Consider the following 21,566-nt stretch of genomic DNA (forward strand, 5'->3'; position numbering starts at 1 on the left):
TTCCACCTTCATCTTTACTGCTCTTACAGGGAGCATCTAGCTGTTCAAGTGTGACTTCTTTCCCCCCCAGTTAGCAATCTCAGGAAATCAAAATACATTGGGAGAAGTGAAAGTTTGCAGATTTGTGGCCATCTGGGACTCATCTCCTGCCCAGTCTCCAGAGATCGCACTTTTCAGGGTGCTGCGTACAGGCAACTGCACTGTACTTGGGTAGCGTTTCTTGTGTGCTCACTATTTTTTGAGAACTACCTTCCAAATATCTCACTTGACTCCTACACGTAGGCAAAAGCTGCAGAAAAAATAAGATTGGCTCAGTCTATTTTTGTCCCGGAAGGTGTCACTGAAGAGCTAGGAAAGGTGCAGGTTTAGTAATAGTCTTAACTGGGGTCTTAACTGCTGCCTGAAGTGGAGCCTGGGGAGGGTTAACGTAGCCAGAGGTCCCTGTGACTACCTGGTTCTGAAGATCTGAAGATTTTTGCACCAGGGAATGAATACTCACATTTACAATGCTGTGTTATTCATCAGCTAAGTCATCTTAACGGGCTGTAACAAAATGATTCTTGGTAGGTGGTGGGAAGAGGTTCACGAGCTTGGAAGTCCTTTTTTATAGCACAGCTTTGAAGGAATATGTTTTCCTTCTTGCTCTTCATTTCATACCTGTTGTGTTAACATTACATTATAAAGTGCAACCATCATGCTTTTTTGCAGCCTTTTTTTGCAAAGTTTAGGTCTTTAGGCTTATTCTTAAGGATGGGAGGAAGAGCTGGGACTTTGTCTGATTGCTTTGCTATGACTTATGCATTATTGATAGATGCAGAACTAGCACGGAGTTGTCAGTGATGTCAGAGGCCTCAAGGAGCTTGCAATGTGAATTCAACCAAGAACAACAATTTACACATGGCAAGGTGAATGTCCTCTCCATTTGGAAAAAGTAGTTTGAGTTACTGTTTTAATAGTCTTTTCTCAAATTTTAACTGTCTTATAAATTTGAGCTGATATATGAAGCAGGGGCATTTAGGGTACCTGCCTCCATGATGCATGTTGCAAAGACATTCGTCATTGATGTAGCCAGAGTAGAAAACCCTCTCAAAAGGATATTAAATAGCCTGACTTAAGCCAGTCTCTGAACTACTGAAGACCAGGCTGTGATCTGATGTGAGGGTAAGATTATCCTTACACCAGTCTACTAAAGGTTGTTATTTCCGTCCCCAGAAATATCTGCTACTGTCTGAGGCAGGATAATGGACTAGATTATTGCATCCATGTTGCTATTCCTGTGTTTTAAAAAGAGTAATTGGAGGGTCTTTAATAAAAAATGTAGGGGGGGGGGGGGGGAAAGATGTTTAGTTGATATGTCAAGCTATATAGCTGGTACATACCTAGCCAGCTCTCTGCTCTTCAGGGTACTGATGCTGCAGATCTTGTCCTTTTCTCTTAATATCCAACAGCATGCCCTCAGCCAAGTTTGTTTATCTTGCCTACAGTTTTAATGTACATTATTAAACTGTAATTTGACAGTTTGTTGGCTTTCTGAGATACAGAACAAAGGACTCTTAAGTTTTTCTCTGACTGACAGAGCTACACCAGGTTCGTTGCTCCGAAGGACTTCCAAGGTCTGAATGAAGGAATATAAAAAGAAGTCCAAAATTCGCTAGAACGCGTGCTGTCTTACTTGATAAAAGCCACTTGAAATTTCATTTAAGTGAAAATTCAAATCATTTTCCTAACCTCCTCAGCACTGGTTGAATCATACAATGCTACAAGTACATTTAATGGCAGAAATAGCATAAACTCCTGGGAATGTATAAGAAAACCTGCTACTGTTGTTTCAATAAACAGAAAAAAAGCTGAAAAAAACCCACTTAAAAAAATGTAGTAGAGTCTACACAGTGACATTCTAGTGGAAAGGTATGTGGTCATACTGAGGCATTGCAGCAGAGGAGAGCGGCAGGTCTCAGTGCTGGAATTTTGCCATTTAATCCTTCCTCTGGCAGATTAGCATAGATATTACATAGCCTGTGTGCATTGTTACCCACAGAAATAAAACCTACAAGAGTTTGTTCACCCGTACTCCCCACTTTATTTATCCATTTTTTATTTCAGCCACTAATCTGCTAAGGATTTCAGCCTTTAGCTCAGGGTTAGCAGAATGGCATTGTGAGTGGATAACATCTGTTTCAGCTTTCATCCATCTAGAACACAAGCATTAATCACTAGAAATGGAGTGTGAAATGGAAAGAAGAGTTAAATGCACATTTGATTCTGAACGCTTTCAGAGAAAATGTCTTTTGGGATCTGACCAGAGGGAGAGCTTTGCTGCGCCATAGCTAGGGTTGCCAGCGCAGCTTGCATGAAAAGCTGGTCGTATTATCTGACAGAAATTCTGCTTCTTTCAGTTTGTTTTAAAGACAAATAAAACCTTGTCCTGTCTATGTTAAAAGAAATGTTAAAAAACAATTAACCCCAGAACAGTGCATCTGTTCAGTTCAATTTGGTTGTGGTTGTCAGTGTGGAGAAAATAAAGCTTCTCTTTCCAGGCTTTCTGTGCCCCAGTCGCTATCTCCAGCCCTGAGCCATTGCAGCCTCGTGCTGCAAGTGAGTAGCTGTGGCCAGGCTTTCCTGGAGCAGGGGGCAAAGGGAATACATCAAGGACTAGGAACAATCTTTGACCAAGACACAATGGGCTGGCTTAACAGGCCGTTTCCATACAGAGTTTCTAGATTTTCACAGATCTTGGCAAGATGTGGTAGGGAACTATGCTGATTTTTCTTTTACTGGTCTGGCATGCCTCATGGTAGCTGGACTCTTAATTTTTAAGTCACTTTAAGAACAATCACCAGCCCTGCCTTCATGGGAGCAATTAGGCATAAGATACCATGACTGCTTAATTTTCTCTCCAAATTCATTTGCTATTGTACATTTAAATCTTTTTTAGTGAAATTCATCTATCTCTAGTTTGCCATTCATCTCTCTCTAGTTTGCCCTTCCATCACACTTTCTCCTTTTGTCTCGTTAAGATTTGCCTTCCTAGCTAGAAATATGAGTCTCAAAAAGCAGCACTGTTGGAGGGAATGTGTAGTTGGTAAATCAGTGTTTATGCGATGCGAGTCAAACGGCTACTGCAGAGGGCTGTCCTGTTTCTTCAAGGAGGTTTGTTAAGGGACATAAGATTTCCTGTAAGCATGTTTTTGTAGAGTTAAGACCCACACTTTGGATGGTTAGTAGGGCTTGTGGCTGACTGTGTGTACTTCTCTGATAGTTGCATGGGGAATTTTTACAGCACAATGGGCTGAATTTGCTCTGCTTTGTGACAGGTATCCTCTCTGCATTGGAGAACATGTTGGGTGTTGTGCTGGCTTTGGAAAGCTGGAGGTGGAAGACAGCTTATATTCAGACCTAGCTGGTGATATGTGTTTTGTATGTATGCCCTTTTGTAGAGGTGATTTCCAGCTTTGCTTCTTACATTGTGAGATGCTCAGAAAACTGGCAGTTTATTATTATTCTCTGAAGCCTTCAGAGAAGGCTTCTCACAGAATTCCTCCAAAACCATGGAGTATAATTCATCCAGAGCAGTCAATACTACCTGCTTCTGTCATTTTAAAACCTCTTTTTTCATCAAGAGACAGTTAATATAGTTCATCAAGGTGTGATTTCTGCACAGTGCAATGAATTCAGGAAATTACCCATTCCTGTTTCCTTTATCACTCCTACCCCTTGAGATAAACTGTTCTCAGCATCTACAACTCTAGAAGTCTCTGAAGAAAGTCATTGCGGCTCATTTAAAACACCATGACAACCCTTGCCCACCCATCAGGTCAGTGGAAGCGCCCTGTTTTCCAGAGCCTAAGAGGGGTGTCTCTCTAGGAACAAGGGAGAACCATGTTAACAAGTATTACTTCTCTAGCTTTTGAAAGCTGAGCCCACCTCTAACCTCTTCCAGAAGAATTACTTCATTTGGTGTCCTCCCCCTGACTTCCTTGCCAGAAGTCTTTCACTGTAGGTAGACTTAAATATATTAGTCTTACACATCCCAGCAGCCAAACTACTGTATTCTTCAAGCTCTGTTTTCTGGGAAGTGTTTCTGCAGTCCCACATCCTTTGGTCCTTTGATTTCCTTTGGTGCTATGTTGCAAAGTGAAATAGTTAATATTTACTGGCATTACAGTTACAACACTTGTCAGCTGAGTTGGCATCCGTTCAAGTGAAGGCGAATATCAGGCAGCAGGGCAATCACTTCAGTCTCTCTTCAAACTTGGCTTGTCAATGTGGGATAGCTATAGTAGAAAAGGAAAGGGAGAGACTTTGAACCTTAATTAAACCAGTAGTTCCCAGGAGGACACTTCGTGTCTAAAATCAAGACCTGCCCTTTTTACTTCATGTTGCTGCATGAATTCTTGAAGCTATCCTGACAAAATAGAGTCTTCACCTAAAATCAGAATGTCTACTCTAGTCTAACGTGAACCATTTAATTAGACCAGTATAATAACCAGGAAAAAAATGTCTGCATAGACAAGCTCACAGGTATCTATTTATATTCACTTTGTCTCTTCTCATTTTAACAGAACTGAATTTCCTTTTACAAGTGAGCTGAGAGTGTGCCAAGCAATGGCCAGACATTGAAATCCTTTGTGTTTTCTGGAGCTGATGCCATTTACTTGTGCTGTCAGTAAGAACTGAGTCTCTTCCCTCCGCAGACAGCACTCCCCCACCTTTCCAGCCCCAGCATTCCTCCACTAAGCATAGTGCTCCCATGCCAAGACAGCTTTTCTTTCTGTTCAAAAAAAAAACCCAAAAAACAAACCAAAAAAACCCAAAAAAGGAGAGAGAGGAGATGGGAAGAGAAATTACTGCCAGTTCTTGGCCTTATACTTTTAGGATTATGTTATTTAGGGTGTATCTTACTGGCCTGCTCATAAAAGAAGCATAGAAAGACCTTTATTAGGTTGTTTTTTTTTAGGAAGGCAATAGCCTAAACACAGAAATGGAGACAACATTTCTGACTGATTTGTCTCTTTCCTTTTGGTTTTGGAAGATAATATCTTCCATTCTAAAAACTCATTGGTACTTTTAGAAACTCCTTGGGTTTTTTAAGGGAAAATCTAATGAATCCACAAGAAAACAATAAAGAAGAACAAGTCAGTGATGTGTTTATCTCTACAAGTGATGAAAATACTGAACTGAAATAAAAATATTGTTGTTTATATCAGAATAGCAGTAACTGCAGTTCTAGACATGGTAGGTAAAACATTCACTTATGTCAAGAATGTTAAATGTAAGTAAGGCTCTATCCTGCAGATGAACAACTGTGAGCAGGTTAAAGTTTTGCACAGAGAAATTCAATAGTAGAGGCCAGAACTGGGACCCGGTCTGATGAGGCTGTTGTTTTCCTCACCAGACCCTCCTTTCTTTCCTTTGGGCTCTATGCTTTGTACCAGCTCACAGAATAGTCTTTTTGAAACTATTTGGTATTCATCACAGATGATAGCCTCGTAATTTTGTGAAAAGTAACATCTGTTCAGGGAGAAATAGTGTGTACATGTATAAGCAGGTTTCTAAGACATGTATTTGAGAGAAGAAGAGAAAACAGTTTTGCTCAAATAGAGCTAAAACTTGCCCGCCTATTCAAAATAATCCAGTGACACAACCTCAGAGCAATCTTCTCAGGCAAAGAAAAAGAATACATACTGCTCTCCGAGCCCCAGCTGACATCAAATGGTATTTCTTGATTGCAGATCTAATCCGTTATGTTTTTGCTGCCTGATGAAAAGAACTTCCTGCCACTGGCAAGTGGAATTTTTGAAAACCAATCTATATGCTAGACTACACTCTGGCTTTAACTAGCAGAGCCTTATATCTGTGCTGCTGCTGATACAGGCCTCCTATAAGCTTTCTGATTGAGTCCAGAACTATGGAGTTTCATCTGGTTTCACTAGAAAGTTTGACAGAGTTGTGAGGAGCACAGTTTTCCTGCAGAACCATCTCAGTTGGCTGAGACAGCTCTGATGAAAATAGGCTGAATTTTAAGGTTTTAATATGACCCCACACCCATGAAGCTTCATTTGGATTCTGCTCTGCTTTAAAAAACTCTTTTGCCAAGGGTTATTTAAGGTACTTTCGGAAAGTGATACAAATTTAGCTCTCCATATCCAAATGCAATTATTTGTGTCCCCCTGAGATCAGCTATAGAGAATATTTTATTCTACTCTTTATTCTACTCTCCTTTGTGCCCAAGGATCTGATGGGAAGCAGGACAAGGATTAATTGCGTGTCATAGAGTCCCAGGGGGTTTCTTGTTCTGGGTAGCAAGAAATCATTGATGGTCTTGAACTCTGGTTTCATTCAAATATGCATCATCAGCATTACTCCTCTAATCCTGTAGTCATGCAAATATAAATACAAGTAATAACACTTTAATGCATTTCATATATTTGTATATTTATTACAATTTCTCAGTAGCAATTTGTGTTCAAAACTATGGTATGTTTTTCACTGACTACCTTTTTTAAAAAAGGCATCTGTTCTTAGAAGTTGGTCTTATTTTTAATCCCTGTGTCTGTACCATGACAGTTCAAAGTGAATGGCTGCTACATTTAACATGGTTTGTCTTCAAAACAGTAGCATAAAACCACCACATGACAGTGTCTGATTGAAGAAAGCAGCCTTTGGCCCCGCTGGAAGGCTTGCACCCAGTGGAGGCGTGGGTGGCATATGAGGCTGAGGGTTCTGCTTGCCGTGGTGCCCCATGCAGGCTAGCTGCCCCATTTGTGGCACAGCCATCCCCCACTAGGTGTGAAATGGGGAGGAGTAGCCTAACCCTCACTGCCAGATAGTCATTGAGGGAGCCTAAGGTAGAAGGGCTAAGCAATGTGCTCCAGGGCTTGTACAAACCTAAGGAGCTATTATCAGTCAGTAGGTAAAGTGATATGTTATCCTAAAAACTTGTCTCTGCATTCCACAGTATTTTTTTCCACCAATATCTCTTTCCTCAGTCAGCAGCCTGCTCATATCTCAGATGTGTCACTCTTTTTCTTTTTTTTTAGACACATCAGCAATGTAGTTTTGAGGTAAATTTCCAGTTCATCTTTATTTACTGCTCTTTGATTCATAACCAGAGCAGTCTCATGCACCTGGGTTCCCTTTCACTGAAACTACGTGGGAAGATGTACTTACTCTAAGAGCACATCCTAATTCACTGTAGCTGCTGATGGATGCTGATTTGATGGGTCCAAATGAAAGCTAGTCTAAAACCATCTCTCTAATTCAAATACTGTAGATGTTGCATCCTCACTAACAGTTTGTTCACCCTACGGATGTGCTCCTGCTTGGTGGTGTAGCAACAGCATGAGAAAGCCACACACTGACAGCAAGCCTGATTTAACTGTTCATGGGGATCAGGAGACAGTGGCAGTGGATCAAGTTCGTCAGGGCTGAAAGCACCCAGGATATTAATAATTCTATTTGCAAAATGATGGAGCAAATACCTACAGTTTGCTGTGGTCACCATCATAATTCCCAGGGTATTATTCCACTATTTCAAGATTGAAATAGTAGCTAAATCCAGCCATCCTCTGTGAGACTTTGTGTGGACTTCAATAGCACAGATCTAAATCCAGGTCCTCTGTGGTATAAAAGAGATGGATGTTTTGCTCTGGAACAAACCTTTGTGTGTTGCCCATTGAGGCTGTAAGTCAGAGCATGGTCTTTGATAGTGTTTTATCTGTTCTGGGGAAACATTTCTTTTCTTCTAGGCTTCACTTTTGTGTTTTACTTCTACAGTTGTAATTTGCAACAGGAACACTGGACAGGTCTCCTTGTTTGAAGCAAAAGGACAAAATACTGGCATCCCTCTGTGCAGAGAAACCAGTTAGGCAGCTGGCCTTCAGCAGTAGCAGAAAATGTTATTGTACTTTCTCTTCCTGATCTCCTTCAAGCCCTTGTGGCAACTGCAGGTGTCCTGTTCATAGGAGGCATCAGCAGTAACAAAGAATCCTTAAAATGAATTGCAACAGTCAAGGAGACTTATTTTTGCTTGATCATGGATGAAGACAGAAGATGGATTTCAGAGAGCAGAGCAAGAAAGAAGCTGTGAGAGGTTCCATAATTTATCAGAAATTAGCTGGCTGCAAGAGTGAGTCAAGAGTTGGGCAAAATAAAAGGGGTCAAGTATGAAAACAAACACATCCTGTAATGTTTGGAAGCAGCTGCAAGCTTGGAAATATGATACAGTGTTATTACAAAGCTGCTAATAGATCAGATTTGTGACTCTCTGGCCTGACTTCCAGATCAATAGCATACACTTGAGTATCAGGAACTAGATTCAATCATTTGTCAGTCAAAATGCCCCTCTCTGGAGAGGATGATGTTATGAACAAAGCAGAACTAAGCTGCAACTTTCTGTCTGCCCAGATCCAGATCTATCTCCGGACAGAGCATCAATCAGTCAATAAATAGATACCTGTAGAGAGATTGGTACTGGCCTATATGAAGATCTGTCTGTCTATATGAGTCCGATAATCAAATCTTTTAAAGACATGTTTATGTTTCTTCTCATTGTAATATTTCCTGTATGAGAACAGCACTCGGTCCAGACAGATTAAAATTTTTGGCATCTGTTCAAAAGTTTATCTGGGGCAGGATGAAAAATAAAATAAAAAAAAAACCTGGCTGTTTATGAAGTTTGACTTCATATGGACATTTCCCATTAGCTGTTGAGGAAATCGTGTCAGCTACACATACTGATGTGGATGTTGCAAACTTATCCAGCCATGCAAAAAGTTCATTTACATATATATTTCTAGGCATGTATGCATATATTTACATATACATTTTATCTTTCAAGGCTAACAGCTAACAGCTAACTTGCTTTGCAATGAGCTTGAAATATGATCAAGAACAAGGGCTGTTGGAATGTTTTTGAATAGCAAATTGGTTTCATGTCATGTCTTATCAAAGGTTTTGAAATCTAGCCCAGATTTCACTGGACAGTTTGTCAGATCCTGGATATCTCGGCTGCTTTCCAGCCTGCTGCTAGCTGCAGGAGGAACCTGGCTCACCAGATCAGGTCAGCGTGTTGGGCTTCCCTCTGAGAGGAGATTTGCAGTTAGTTACTAGCCAGGCCTGCAGGAACAAACCAATAGCAACCAAACTGATCTAGTTTTCACACCAAAGCCATGATTGCAGCATTTGGCTTAATTTGCTATGTTAGACACTGAGAGGAGAATAAAATAGGTTCATGGTGCTTGATGTGAACAGCCTTCAGATAAGCCATAAGAAATGAGGACCTTGGATAGTCACAACTAAACTTGATTTGACTCCAACTTTAGCAAGACCAAGGTGTATGGAAGAACAGTCCTACCTCCCAGCACAGACCTTAATCTAGGACTCCTGCATGTGAGCCCCCTTGAGAGAGAAGGTTTTTTTAGCGTGGGTGCAGGGTAGGAAAAGTGAGATCTGCCCAAGAAGTCTTGTTTAATACGAGATACCTAAGATCACAATTGACCTCTCTGGGATGAGGTCTGGGTAGAAGTAGTTGAAATGACACTGTTTAGACTCCTGAAAAACAGCCTTGGGGTTAAGGCTGTAGAAAGCAGGGCACCATCCAAGCATATGACAGGTCATACAGAGAAAACAAAGCAAGTAAGAACATCTGTGATCTTTTTTCTTGTTACTGGCAGGTCTTCAAAATTGCCTCCTGAAGTCTCTACTACAACCTATTGCTGGAGATTCCTTCCTGAAAGCTCAAACCCTTTTTTACAGGACCATCACAGGCGTGAGTGCCTAGTGAGCCCTTTGGAGGCTTAGCCCACTGGGTGAAATTCCTAGCCAGACTTATTTGCTTTGTAACCCAAAGCCCAGATGTGGACATTTGAAAATCTTCTGACCACAGTGTGTGGATAAAGAAAGACCTTCAGATTGTTTACTTACTCCATCTTCTTTAGTACTGCTCTAGGCAGGGAGCACGGTGCTACAATGGCCAACATCCATCATTCACAGAAATGTCTCCTAAGCTGCACTCAAGGAAGTCCATAAGGACTATTGCAGGGAGAAAACAAGACAGCAGAAAGGGAGATGAAATACAAAGCAGCAGGATCTAAACAAGATCTTAGAATTATGTTATCTACCCATCTCAGCGGCAGACAGGCAAGAAGGAAGGAGCTGGCCTGTGTTAGTGGATGGTGAATATATTAGCTAGGAGGTAAGTTCTTGCTAGCAAAACATGCAGGGAAAATTACCTCTTCTAACAGAGGGAAAAAAAAGACTCAGCCAGAAACATTATCTCAGCAGGGAACACACACTAATGTTCAGGAGCTGCTAAAGTAAACAGAAGCACAGTCTGCAGTATCAAAACACAGTGACATTGTGCTCCTCTTGATGCTTGCCCACTGCCAGCTGTAAAGTCTTCATGCTGCTGCTTCTATGCTCTGCAATGTGCTGTGAAACTTGTTGCAAAGCCCATACTCCCTCTGTATCTGTTACTCAGCGTGCAGCCCCCTGTGTAGAGCCCCAACTTTCAGCAGGCATCAGTTGCTGAAAATTTTCCTTCACCTTTTGCCACAAGAGTACCTCAATCTCCAGTGGCTCCCAAGGAGATATTTGTGTTTTTTCTAACTTCCCCAGAGACCCATTCTAGCAAACTTGCAATTAGGAACCTGGTTTAGCAGCAGCTCTGTTTCTCAAAATGTAAAATGAGCAAACATGTTTAGCTGTGGACTTACTTTTCCAGAGCTCTAAACAGACGAACTACCATTTCTTAACAAGAAACTCCTGCTCTGTCCAGCTATGGTATTAAAAATTTTTTGCTAAGGAACTTTGCAGTGGAAAATGCATGCGGGTAAAAGTGATCTTTTCCTTACCATTAATTGTGTACAGTTGTGTTGAAGCTTATGGCTAATGATAAAGACCTGTGTTCAGTAACGTCTTTTTTAACTAATTTGTTTTAAAGCTTCCCGCTTCTTGTCTTGCTATGTGTCCATGAGCTTAAGGGCAAGTGAGCTTCTTGAAATGCTAACAACCTAAGAATCGTTCATATGACGTCTGATTAATGTGGTTATGGTTGTAGAGACATTGTACTAATTATGACAATATGAATATGATCGTTCCTCTCAATTTCTATTTTAATAGAGGCCAATAAATATATCTGATGGCTTTTATGGTATTTAATAACCTTTACAGTCATAAATGGGGGCTTGTAGAACTATTGTAGATATGTCGTGAGATACAGGGAAGCATAAAATGCAAGTCTTCTGGGCAATGCAGAATGAGCATATATTTGCATTTCACATAGGTGGGATCTGATCTCTGTTGCGGGGAAGAAGAACTCAGCAGTTAGCAAAAGGTGAAGGACTCAAAAAGGAAGATGCAGGGGAAAGTTTCAGTTATTTGTTAGAGCAAACAGCAGGCTGCTGACCTGAAAGAACTGAGTGATCTGTCTGTTGCTGCAGCTCATCTCCCCATCTGCCTTTATTATAATTTTTAAACAGCACTTACACTGTGTTGTTGCACATCTGCTAGGGTTGTCATAAAAAGATGTTAGATACTCTTTTTAAGTGCCCTGACTATTAAGTTCTCTGGGTTGCATTATTGGATTGTAAGGACTGGAGCAACACAACTGAATCACTTTGACTTCAGCCTCCCAACACTACAATTACAGGATATTGTGCTTTGCTGTTTTTGTTACCCTTGCTTATGATAGAGTTCACAGCAGTTTACAAGCCCTCTTAGGACAGAGTTATATTGCTGTGGTGAGAAAGGTAAGTGTTGCAAACGCTGGCAAATGCCCAAAGAAAATATCACAGCTGCAGACCTAAAAGGAAGGCTGCTTTCTCGCAAAGGAGAATTGAAGCCAGAAGGGACCTCAGCCCTAACTGCTAGGTACATCCATCAGAGAGCTTTTATCAAAGGGATGTGTCATATCTGGGGGTCACTGATGAATTAGCTTGAGAGCTCAGGTGGTGTTAGGACGGAAGCTGGTGCACACAGCACACCTCACCCCAAATGCAGAAGTTGGGTCATGAGCTTTGTACTGCACAGCCTACCCCGTTAGGGTTTTACGGGCAGCTCAGGTACATCCACATAAAGTGCAGGCGGCACAGGCAAGGAAATGGTAACCAGCAGAGCCTGAGCACCCATGTTGTCTTCTGAATGGCTGTTAACAGAACAGACACTAGAGGGCTGTGGAAAATAGTCCTTACAAATACTAGTGTTTGCATGGTTCGGTTTCCCCACTTTCTGTAGCAGGTTTGTAAGAGGGAGAACGGGTCCAGGTCCTGTCTTTGACAGGCAGGGTAGTAATGGATGTTGCTCTTCTTGTCTAAGTCAGTGTCAGAGGACCATCTGGTGCAAGGTCTGAAGCCACAGCAAATCCAATTTCGGGGCTCCCTGAACCATGTCAGAAATGCCATGGCTACATGATGCAAAGCATCATTCTGATATAAATTTTCCCAAAATACTGACAGTTTAACTGGTAAGCCTTTCGCTCTGTGTATCCACACATGTCACTAATGTCACATGCGCTGTCTTAGAGCACATAGGAAAACAAAGTATTCTTTACAAGGATCTCTAACTGTTTTGACAGAAAAGTTTTTGAATGCGCAGTTTTTTAATCAAATGAGCTCTGTGTGGCAGTGAACAGATGAAATATTAATAATCACAGAATGATTGCCTGAGAAGAAAATAATCTAGTGGAAAACTTCAGTCAAAACACTTTTTAAAGGATTTAAAAAACTTTTAAAACAGAAATCCTTGGGAAATGGACTCTGAGTCCCACTGTGATTTCTGCAGGGATGTTAGACACCCTATCTCTGTACCAAAGTAGCCGAGGAGCCCCTTCTGTTGCTATGGCTGGACAAAGCCAACCTGGATGCAGATAGCAGGATCAATGTCAAGCCCGTGGTTTCATAAAAAAAAGCCATTTGGACCAGGCAAGGTGTTGGCAAACTACCAGCTGCATTTGAGTGAGCCAACCCTAAAAGCAGGCAGCGTGAAGGGAGCGTGAGGTACAGAGAGGAGCGTGGTGTGGCTGAGACCAAACAGGGCAGGAGGCAGCAGGGAGAGGCAGTATGAGCCAGGGTAAGCTGCTTCAGCCTCCAACACGACGGCTCTGCGTGGCAATGCCCTGCGCCAGGGTGGCGAGAAGCCTTGGCTCATGCTCGTTCTGGCATCTTCATGCAGTGCCCTGCACCATGGCACAGTACAGGCTTGCCCTCAGGGTAAAATTTTGGGGACGGTTAAATCAAAATCCCAATTGACTTGAAGGCAGCTGGAATCACGGCAACTCTCCATGCCTTGCAGTTGGATGGCAGAAATCACTACAAATACAGGTGAATTTAATAATTACCTGCCTATGCAGGTAAGTAATTCAAGGGCTTATTTAATGGATAGAGAAGGGCTATAGTGCCTCTTGAGTAGCAGGAATAGCTTAGGCTGTGGGATCTCTTCTTAATTTAGTTTATGATCGGTTTATAGCCCTGTTTTGTACTAGAACTTCTAGGAAAGAGCAAAAATAGATGGTGAATTTTCTCTCCAGTACCATGCTGTACTCCTAGCTAGGTGTAGTGCGTATTGTTCCATGTCCTACCGAGCTGACTAGGAGAAAATCAGCTACCTCTACTAGCTAGTATTAGGTACGTGGACTTAAGTGGTGCAGGGTGTAGCCATGTTGTCCGTGGATGGGCTGTAGTTGGCTGGAGGTAGTGAAAGAAAGTGTGTCCTGGTCCACACTGAGCTTGCAGCTTTAGTTGAATTCAGGATTTTTCTCTTACATCTGGGAAACCTCTTTAATTAATGAGTTATTGCTCTTTAGAGTTGGAAGCTGGCTTCCTGGGTAGCATGAGGAACATCAGAGCTGGTGGGTCTTTGTCTTGGTTTAGAGGCTGCACAGCCTGCAGTGAAAAAGGATCTAGCCTTTTCTGTGAAGGGTGGGGTAGCAGAGCACTTCAGGCGTCTGGTTGAACGCTTCTGCTTTCAGAAGCATGGGTCTGAGCTGCGTGCTGCGTTTAGCACCAAGGGCTCAGCTGCACACGGGTGATTCAGACTTGGTGGTGGAAGTCAGACACACATGTTGGTCATGTTATCTCCCCTCATATGACTGTAGTTTCATAAAGTGTGGGTGCCTTTTAATGCTGCCGCTCCGAGTCTGGGTGGACTTTTGGCATTACCTTTTCCCTGGGCAATGGCGGAGGCGTGAAGCCCTGTTTGGCTTCCTGTTCTTGGTCCAGCATCAACCCGTGGGACCCGCGGGGTGGAGGGAGAGGAAGCATCAGTTAAACGTGTGTGGCTCGGCCGTTTTCTGTGTCTGATGTTCTACCAGATACTGTGCTGCCTGTAGAGTCCTGCCTCCCCCGAGGGGCAGGGAGGCTGCGGCCAGGGATGCGGTGATTGGACTGTCCTCTCGTCTGGAGGAGCTGAGGGGTCCCTGCTTGCCGTGGGATGGATTTTTCGCTCTGGACGCACAGGCGAAGCTGGGAGCGTGCCCGGCTGCGTGTCAGGGCTGTATATTGCATGGGCGCCTTTGAGTCACGGCGGCGGCGGCTTATGGCTGGATGCTGAGACAAAGTGCTCCTGCAGCTGGAGGGCTTCAGCGCGGCGATTTCCCCAGGTTGACTTTCATTGCCTTGCACAGGGCGTCAGCGAACCCCAAGGATGGCTAATTGCTTGCTTGGGGTGGGGGGTGGGGGTGTCTGCATAATTTTTTTAGGCGTTTGGCTTTTTTGCTTTATTTACTCTTGTCTCGGCTTCAGCCTCTCCCTGTGTCGAGAAGAGCGAAAGAAGGAAACTCCAGGGGGAAAATAAACCGAACCGAGCCGGGCTCCAGCCGGGTCGGCAGGGCGAGAGGGGGGCGCTCCTGCGGGCCCCGGCAGCCGAGTACCGCGCCCGCTCCGCGCCGATCCCGCCCGGATTTTGCACGTTTCCTTTCTTTTTTTCCTCCCCCCCTCCCGCCTTCTATTTTCCCCTCTATTCCCCGCTCCCTTCCCTCCCTCCCCGGCGCGGTTGGATCAGTCTTTTGGTATTTCCTGCCGCCGCCGCCTCCCCCGCGCAGCTGCCCGGCCGCTCCCGCCGCTCCGCGCTTCCCGTGCGGCGGCTCCGCGGGGCCCACGCTGCCCCGGCCATGCGGGCGGCGCGGCGGCGGCGGGGCGCGCCGTGCTGAGGGCGGCGCCGCGGGGGCTTGGTCGCCCCGAGCAGGTAAGCCACGCCGGGCGCCCCCTCCTCCAGCCGCCGGGTCGGCGGTCTCGGAGCCCTTCAGCCCCAGAAGCCGCTTCTTCCCCCGCGCCATCCTCTCCAAAATACCTTCTAACACCAAAGACGTGTGTCCGTACTCGCCCCCCCCCCCCCCCCCCCCCCCCCCCAAATCCGTTCCTCCCGCAAAGCCAGCCCTTCTTCTCGCCCCCCCGCGCACTCCGGCTGCCGATTTTTAAGCATAACGTTGCACCCCCAGAGTCATCTTAGGGGAAGAGTGATTCCAGTTTGGAGGCTGAGCGTTGGCAGCACTGGGAGGGCAACGCCGCGGCCCCTGCCCGTGCTTTGTGCCCAGTTTGCGGGTAGCGAGGCAGCTTTGCCGTTTCTGTGGGTGCCTGTTGCAGCTTGGGGTTTGGCGGTGGGAGCTGTGGGATGCCCCCCCGTCCCCCTGGCACCCCTGCGTGGCAGGGCTTGGCCGGCTGCTGTGTGGCTGGCAGGGCGTGGGGGGCTGCAGGCTGTCAAGGTGACATCATTTCTTTACACGTGTGGACGTACCTGGCCGGTGGAACCCATTTTTAATGTACTGCAAGGACGGTGAGGAAATAGTAAGGAGACTGCACTGATTCTGTCTACGTGTAAGCGAGGACTAATTGTCTTTCCTATAGGCACTTGTACAGATACTATACTGGAGACCATTTGCATTGTGAGCCAACTCGGGTAGACCTGAGTTTGGAAATGCTTTTAGCTTGCAATAAGTGAAGCAAGGCAGCGTTCTTGGAGAGATGAATATATACGCGTATACAACTGTCTGCTGGATCAGAAACCATGTTTTCTGAGTGCTATGCAAACCCGAAGTGCTGTAGTGTGAAACAATTGTTTAACTTAAGTGGGGAGGAAACTTCTTGAAGCTGTGTAGTCACCTGCTCAACTTCATCCAGCTGCAGCAGTATCTTTGTTGTCAAAATATTCCCTCCCTCTCTTTGCACTGATGCACAAAATAATAGTATTCAGCAACATCCGTACAACAGAGAGCAGCCGCTGCATTGGATGTGTCCCTAGCTGCCACCTTCCCTCCCTGGCAGCAAGTTTCCAAAGAGGTGTGAGTGGGGAGGCAGGGAGAGAAGCCTGAAGTCACACTCAGCAGCATCTTCCCCTCTGTGCATGGTAAGTTTTCTTCCAGGAGTGCAGAACGGGTGTTCTCCACAGGGCAGCTCATGATGGGATGGTAGGTGGCCCTCAGAGTATGCTCGCTCCAGCCTGGCGAGGAGAGTGATGGATGAGCTGGGCCAAAAAGGTGTGAGGGCTGAGAGAGTCTGGTCCAGCGTCAGGGGTTACTTTGTGCCACTCTTGATCGAGGTGGCAACAATTCAGCCATTCAAGGGGAAAAATGCAGGCCTTGGTCCTGCCGGCAGCCTGGTTTAGTCTGAAGAGGACAATGTGAACCTAAGGAACGATTTAGTCATGGTGCGACATGAATGTAACCGAAAGGTGGATTTACTGCTGTAATCGTTTCACGGTACTTAATTTAATTTTCATGTGCTTTATCGCTAGACTGATTCATCAGGTCAGTGGGAGGGAGGCTTGTACAGTGCAGGTGGTTCAGTTTCCATTGCTGGGTTAGGTATTAGCAAGGTGCTTTCTTGACTACAGCAGGGAAGAAGTGGCTCTGTGTCCCACATGGTGCTGTGGTTTGCAGTCTGGGATTTCTTTAGGGAAAGGCCATTCCTGTGATCTGTAATGGGCGGTGTTTGAAGTCAGCGTGCTGTGTTTAGGGCAAAACTCAGACTCAACATAATTCATCTTGTGTTCGTAAATCATAAACGTGTTAGTGAATCTGATGTGAATTGGGTTAGAGTCACTTCTTGTCCAAGGGACCTGTTACCTGCTGGAGGCAGCTCTGAGACTGTTGGTGTTGCCCGTGGCAAAGGTCTTTTAGGGCTGGATCAGGGGCTTAAGAGGCAAAAAGGAGACGGCCTAGAACTGTGTCAGTAGGATCCTGCAGCTTCTGAGCTATGGAGCCCAGACGTTCCTCTGGAACTGCACAGAGTTGTGCTATTTGATCTCCTCTCTTATTTGGGGAAAAAGCTGCATTTAGTGTTTCTTCTCCTGACCTCCCTGCCTTTTGAGCGTTAATAGCAGTGTTTTCTCAGCCAGAAATGCTGCTCCTTACGCCTCCACTCCTCAGCGTGAGATGTCTCTGGCAGCACATTGTAGGTGTTTGTGCATGCCTGCTATGGTTACTAAGGTAAAGGAAACACAAGCAGCAGCTCAGGGAATGGGAACAGACAAAAAAATCCTCAAAAAATATGGGCATATCCCTTGTTCTCTAGTCTCAGATAATTTTGTGTTGTGTTTGTAGAGCTGCAGTTCAACTTGTGCCATTATTTTCTTTATATTCCTTTTGGACTGAAGGATTTATAGAAATGTAAATCAAACTCTCGATTGAAAAGGCTCTTTTCTCCTCCTTGTTTAATAAACAGCTAGGTGTACACCTGGGCTTGCTTTTTGAAATTTGTCACTGAGGTCTGTGCTATGGGCTAGTATCAACAACCTTATGCTGGCAGCCTTCTTGATAATAGTTTTTGAGTTTTTATATATGTTTTGTTAAACTGCAAGCCAAGCTGTGATTTTTTGGGAATCAGCTGTACGGCTGTGTGAATTTGGGCGTTCTGGCAGGCCAGTTACCTTAGGCATGATTATAGTATCAGTGTAAAATTAACCAACTAAAGGCAAAAGAGAAATACACACATCCTCAATAAACTGGGACATGTGTAGCTATCCTTGGGGGGGTGGGGGGAGCCTCAACATCGAGTCTGCCTGCTTCATCCTATCTAATCTTTTAGTGAATCAATCAATGTGAAATTGTACCCCCAAGGAATAATGTAATAGCTGTTTTGTGTGTAATCCCAAAATGGTACTACTGTAGTAGAGTCCTGAAGGGTGTGCTGTCTAAATTGATCAGCAGAGGCTAAATGAAAGCAGACTTGCTGCTTATCTGTAAGATGCAGTGGAGAGGCATTAAGTGATGAAATGTCTAGTTCTGTGTTGAGTGGAAAGCTTGAACGTAAACTTGGTCTTTCTGCATCCCAGCACTCCAAGCGCAAAAGCAGTATCCTGCTAGTGCTCCTTCAGTTTTCTCACTGCAAAAACATGAGATTGTGCTAAAAGGCACTTTAATTTCCATGCTGATGTAGTTTGCTCCAGACAAATGTTTGCATTTTGTTGCCTCTTCCCACCTTCAGTGCTGCAGACAGTTTGGCTTTTGTTAGTTTTGTTGTTTGTTGCTGCTTAAGAGTGCAAAGCCTACACTAACATTGCACTATTCAATTGCTTTGTTCTTTTCTCAGATTCTAATGACAGGGAATTCTGTCCTCACAGCAAACAATTGCCATGTCCCAGTGAGGAGATGCAGGGAACTCTACAGTATTGCATGGTGTCGGTAACTGTTACTCACTGTGGGTAATCCTGGCACAATGAAAAGAACAACTTAATTTAAAAAAAACCAACTTTTCTTTTTGCCTTTTTTTTCTTTGGTTTTTTTTTTGGCATGCATCAGGAGAGAATCACTTTTATGTACTAGTAGGAGGTGACCAAGGATTTTTGACACTTTATCAAACATTGTACTGTTGGCTCAGGGAGCTGCTGCTGGCTCTTCTGTAAAATCCCTGGAAGCTGAATGTGAAATAACCACTGGATTAATGCTGGGCAGAGGGGGAGTGGGGGGATTATTCTGGTAACCTTCTGGAATGGATACAAATAGATGAAATTTCCATGTTATAAGGTGAATCTTTCAGCCTTTTGCTGTGTTGCTTTGAAAAGAACTTCGTGCAATGCTGCAAGCTTGACAGTTGCTGATACAGTGAATAATTTTTTTCCCCTTACCTTACTAAGGAAAGAAATCTATATTTGCAGGTCATCTAATGACCTTTTCTTTCATATGTAGATCAAAGACAGTTCAGGTCTGAGCAATATATATATATTTTTTCCTATAAAGTTGTAAATCCTTACCTGGATTACGAAGGCTTTCTGTGAACACTGAATGCGCTATACAAATTGCAACACTAGTGGGCAAGGCAGTAATTTAAGCTGCCTTCCATGGACTCTGTTATTGTCAATCTAGAGCGGGACACAAGTATGTAAGGCATGAAATACACAGTCTTTGTATTTTTGAGTTTGGTTTAAAATAGATTTTCTTCTTTCTGTTTTAACATCTGTTAATTTGGCCCAACCTCCTTGTCTTGCTCTGCCTTTGTAACAGGGGAGATGTAATTTGATCAGAATAGATAGAAATGGATTTTTTTGTTTTGTTTTGTTTTAATTCAGGTTCAGTGGATGCAAACCAGGCCCCATATTTTTTTGGCTGATGATCCACCCAGGCTTTGTTGCCTGAAATCAAACTGCTGTTTGCTTCTCCCAGATTTCTCTCTGGACTCCAGGTCATGGGAGGCACATTGACATACTCATTTATTCGTACATGTATGCATTACAGTCGACTTGGGGAGCTCTAGTTGTGGGCAGGGCTGGAGGCTGTGTAAACCAAGCCCAGACTATCAGGCATCTAAACTAATTTTTCCGAGCTGGTATTCAAGTTCTGGCTTGTGGAAATTCAGTGTAGGTACTGAAAGCATTCTTTTCCAAGAGGGTGAAGTGTGCTGAGAAGCTGGGAGGATCCCCTAGCCATTAGCGTATGTGAGAAGTGTGGTGTAGGGTCTCCTGTTCCTGAGTGCCCCAAGAAGGTACGTGGCCAGGGTGCGTTAGCATCAGCTTCCCATGCCTTTTTCATCTTCTGTCTGCTTGGATTATATGTTCTATGGTGTCAAGGTCCATCTTTTGTGGTAGGTTCACAGAATATCTAGTATAATGCAGCCTTGGCTTCTGCTGGGCCTTTCTGTGATTATAAATAAAAGTAATCCCATTGTGTAAGCAAGATACTGAGTAACTCCTCTAAATTATCTGAGAAAGTGGGTGCAACAGTGCCAGTTTTATTCTCTCCTCTGAACAGGTGCATCCTCATGAGGAAATAAAAGGTAGGTAGGGACCAAGTGAGAAACATTGAGCAACAACCAACTGTGATTCAGAAGCAATTTAACCACAATAATTCCTACAGTGCTAAAGATTCCTTTTCCCAGAAATGCATAATATGCTGCGCTCTGCTGTAAAGCTGTTGTCAGCTGACATCATCGTGTTAATATAAGCCTTGCTGTTATCCACAAGATACACAGTTAGAGAGCAGTTCTATGCTGGCTGCTAATTATTGCTAATGTTCTCCCGATTGTTGAACAACAATATAATAAAGATATTTCCTGGTTAGTATTTTATTCCTGATGTCTGGTGTGCTCACGTTGTGTTAAAAATAATGCTTCTACTATCAGTTCAAATATTACCAAACCAGTGTTTGATTTATTTATAAGAACATAGAATGACCATTTATGAAGAGCCTGCATTGGATACTTCTTGTAGATGCTTTGGTTTGGGTTTTTTTGTTGTGGTTTTTTGTTTTTTTGTTTTTTTTTCCTTCTGAGTAGCATTGTAGAAATTAATTGCTTTAAAACAGACTGAACTTCTAGGGAAGATCGGTGTTTAAGATTTTCACATCCTTCCGTGGCACAGATGTGAGTAGGCATGGAATCCATGTCTGCACTTTGTCCTCACAAATGAAATTACTTTGCCTGCAATGAGATTGCTCTAAACAGGGACTTGTGTGAGTCAGTGTTTGCTGAAATGAATCTTCTAAGCTTTTACCACTTAGACCGTATATTTATTAGAAGATATGTAAATGTACATGGCTTCTTACCTGATTTCCTCTTGGCCTCCTGTTTTGTGTTTGATATCCTGACCCTCTCGAAGTCTGTGTGTTTTCCTGTCGATTTCATGGCGACCAAGTGCTTTTTATCCCATGTCTCTTTCAGAGAAATCACATTAATAATACATCGCTAGCCTGCGAGAACTTCTCCTGAAAGCACACAAAGGCAATCATTGCCTTGTTATTCTGTAAAATGCAAATTCTTTCCTCATGCAAAAAAAAGAAACTTTGTTGAGGTGAATGAAGTGAACAGGGAATTGGTGTTCAAGTACTGTCTCCCCAATGCGAAAGGAACATTGTGCTATCATTGAGATTCTCCTGTTTTTTCTTGGAGATGTGGTATTGAATTTGGAAACAGAATTTGAACAATTTTCAGCTGAACATCTCACTTTTATGCTTGCTGAATAGATACAAACCCTTATTGTTTAATGGCTAGATTCACTTTTAACTGTATAGAGTTTTATAAAGGTAAGATAATAGCTCTGAAAAAGTAAGACTTTTTTTTCTAGACACTATTTAATTGACCATAATTATATTAAGTGCTAAATTGAAAGAGGCTTTTCTAGTTAATATGAGGATAATGAGTAGC

General features: G+C 43.5%; 1 protein-coding gene across 4 annotated transcripts in view; it reads left to right on the forward strand.

Moving 5' to 3' along the window:
* The window catches only part of OSBPL5 (oxysterol binding protein like 5), a 186,438-nt gene that overhangs the window by 26,529 nt on the left and 138,343 nt on the right, over positions 1 to 21,566 (forward strand). The window contains exon 1 of one of the 4 annotated variants that reach the window (XM_040608712.1): positions 14,425 to 14,596. The exons of 2 other annotated variants lie outside the window; for them this stretch is intronic. The gene's annotated coding sequence lies outside the window, so the exon portion shown is untranslated. Of the gene's footprint in view, positions 1 to 14,424; positions 14,597 to 15,003; positions 15,181 to 21,566 lie in introns of those variants that run through there. One more of the 4 variants, XM_040608713.1, reaches the window with a different exon arrangement.

The sequence above is a fragment of the Falco naumanni genome, chromosome 10, assembly GCF_017639655.2.
Source record: "Falco naumanni isolate bFalNau1 chromosome 10, bFalNau1.pat, whole genome shotgun sequence".
Taxonomy (NCBI): domain Eukaryota; kingdom Metazoa; phylum Chordata; class Aves; order Falconiformes; family Falconidae; genus Falco; species Falco naumanni.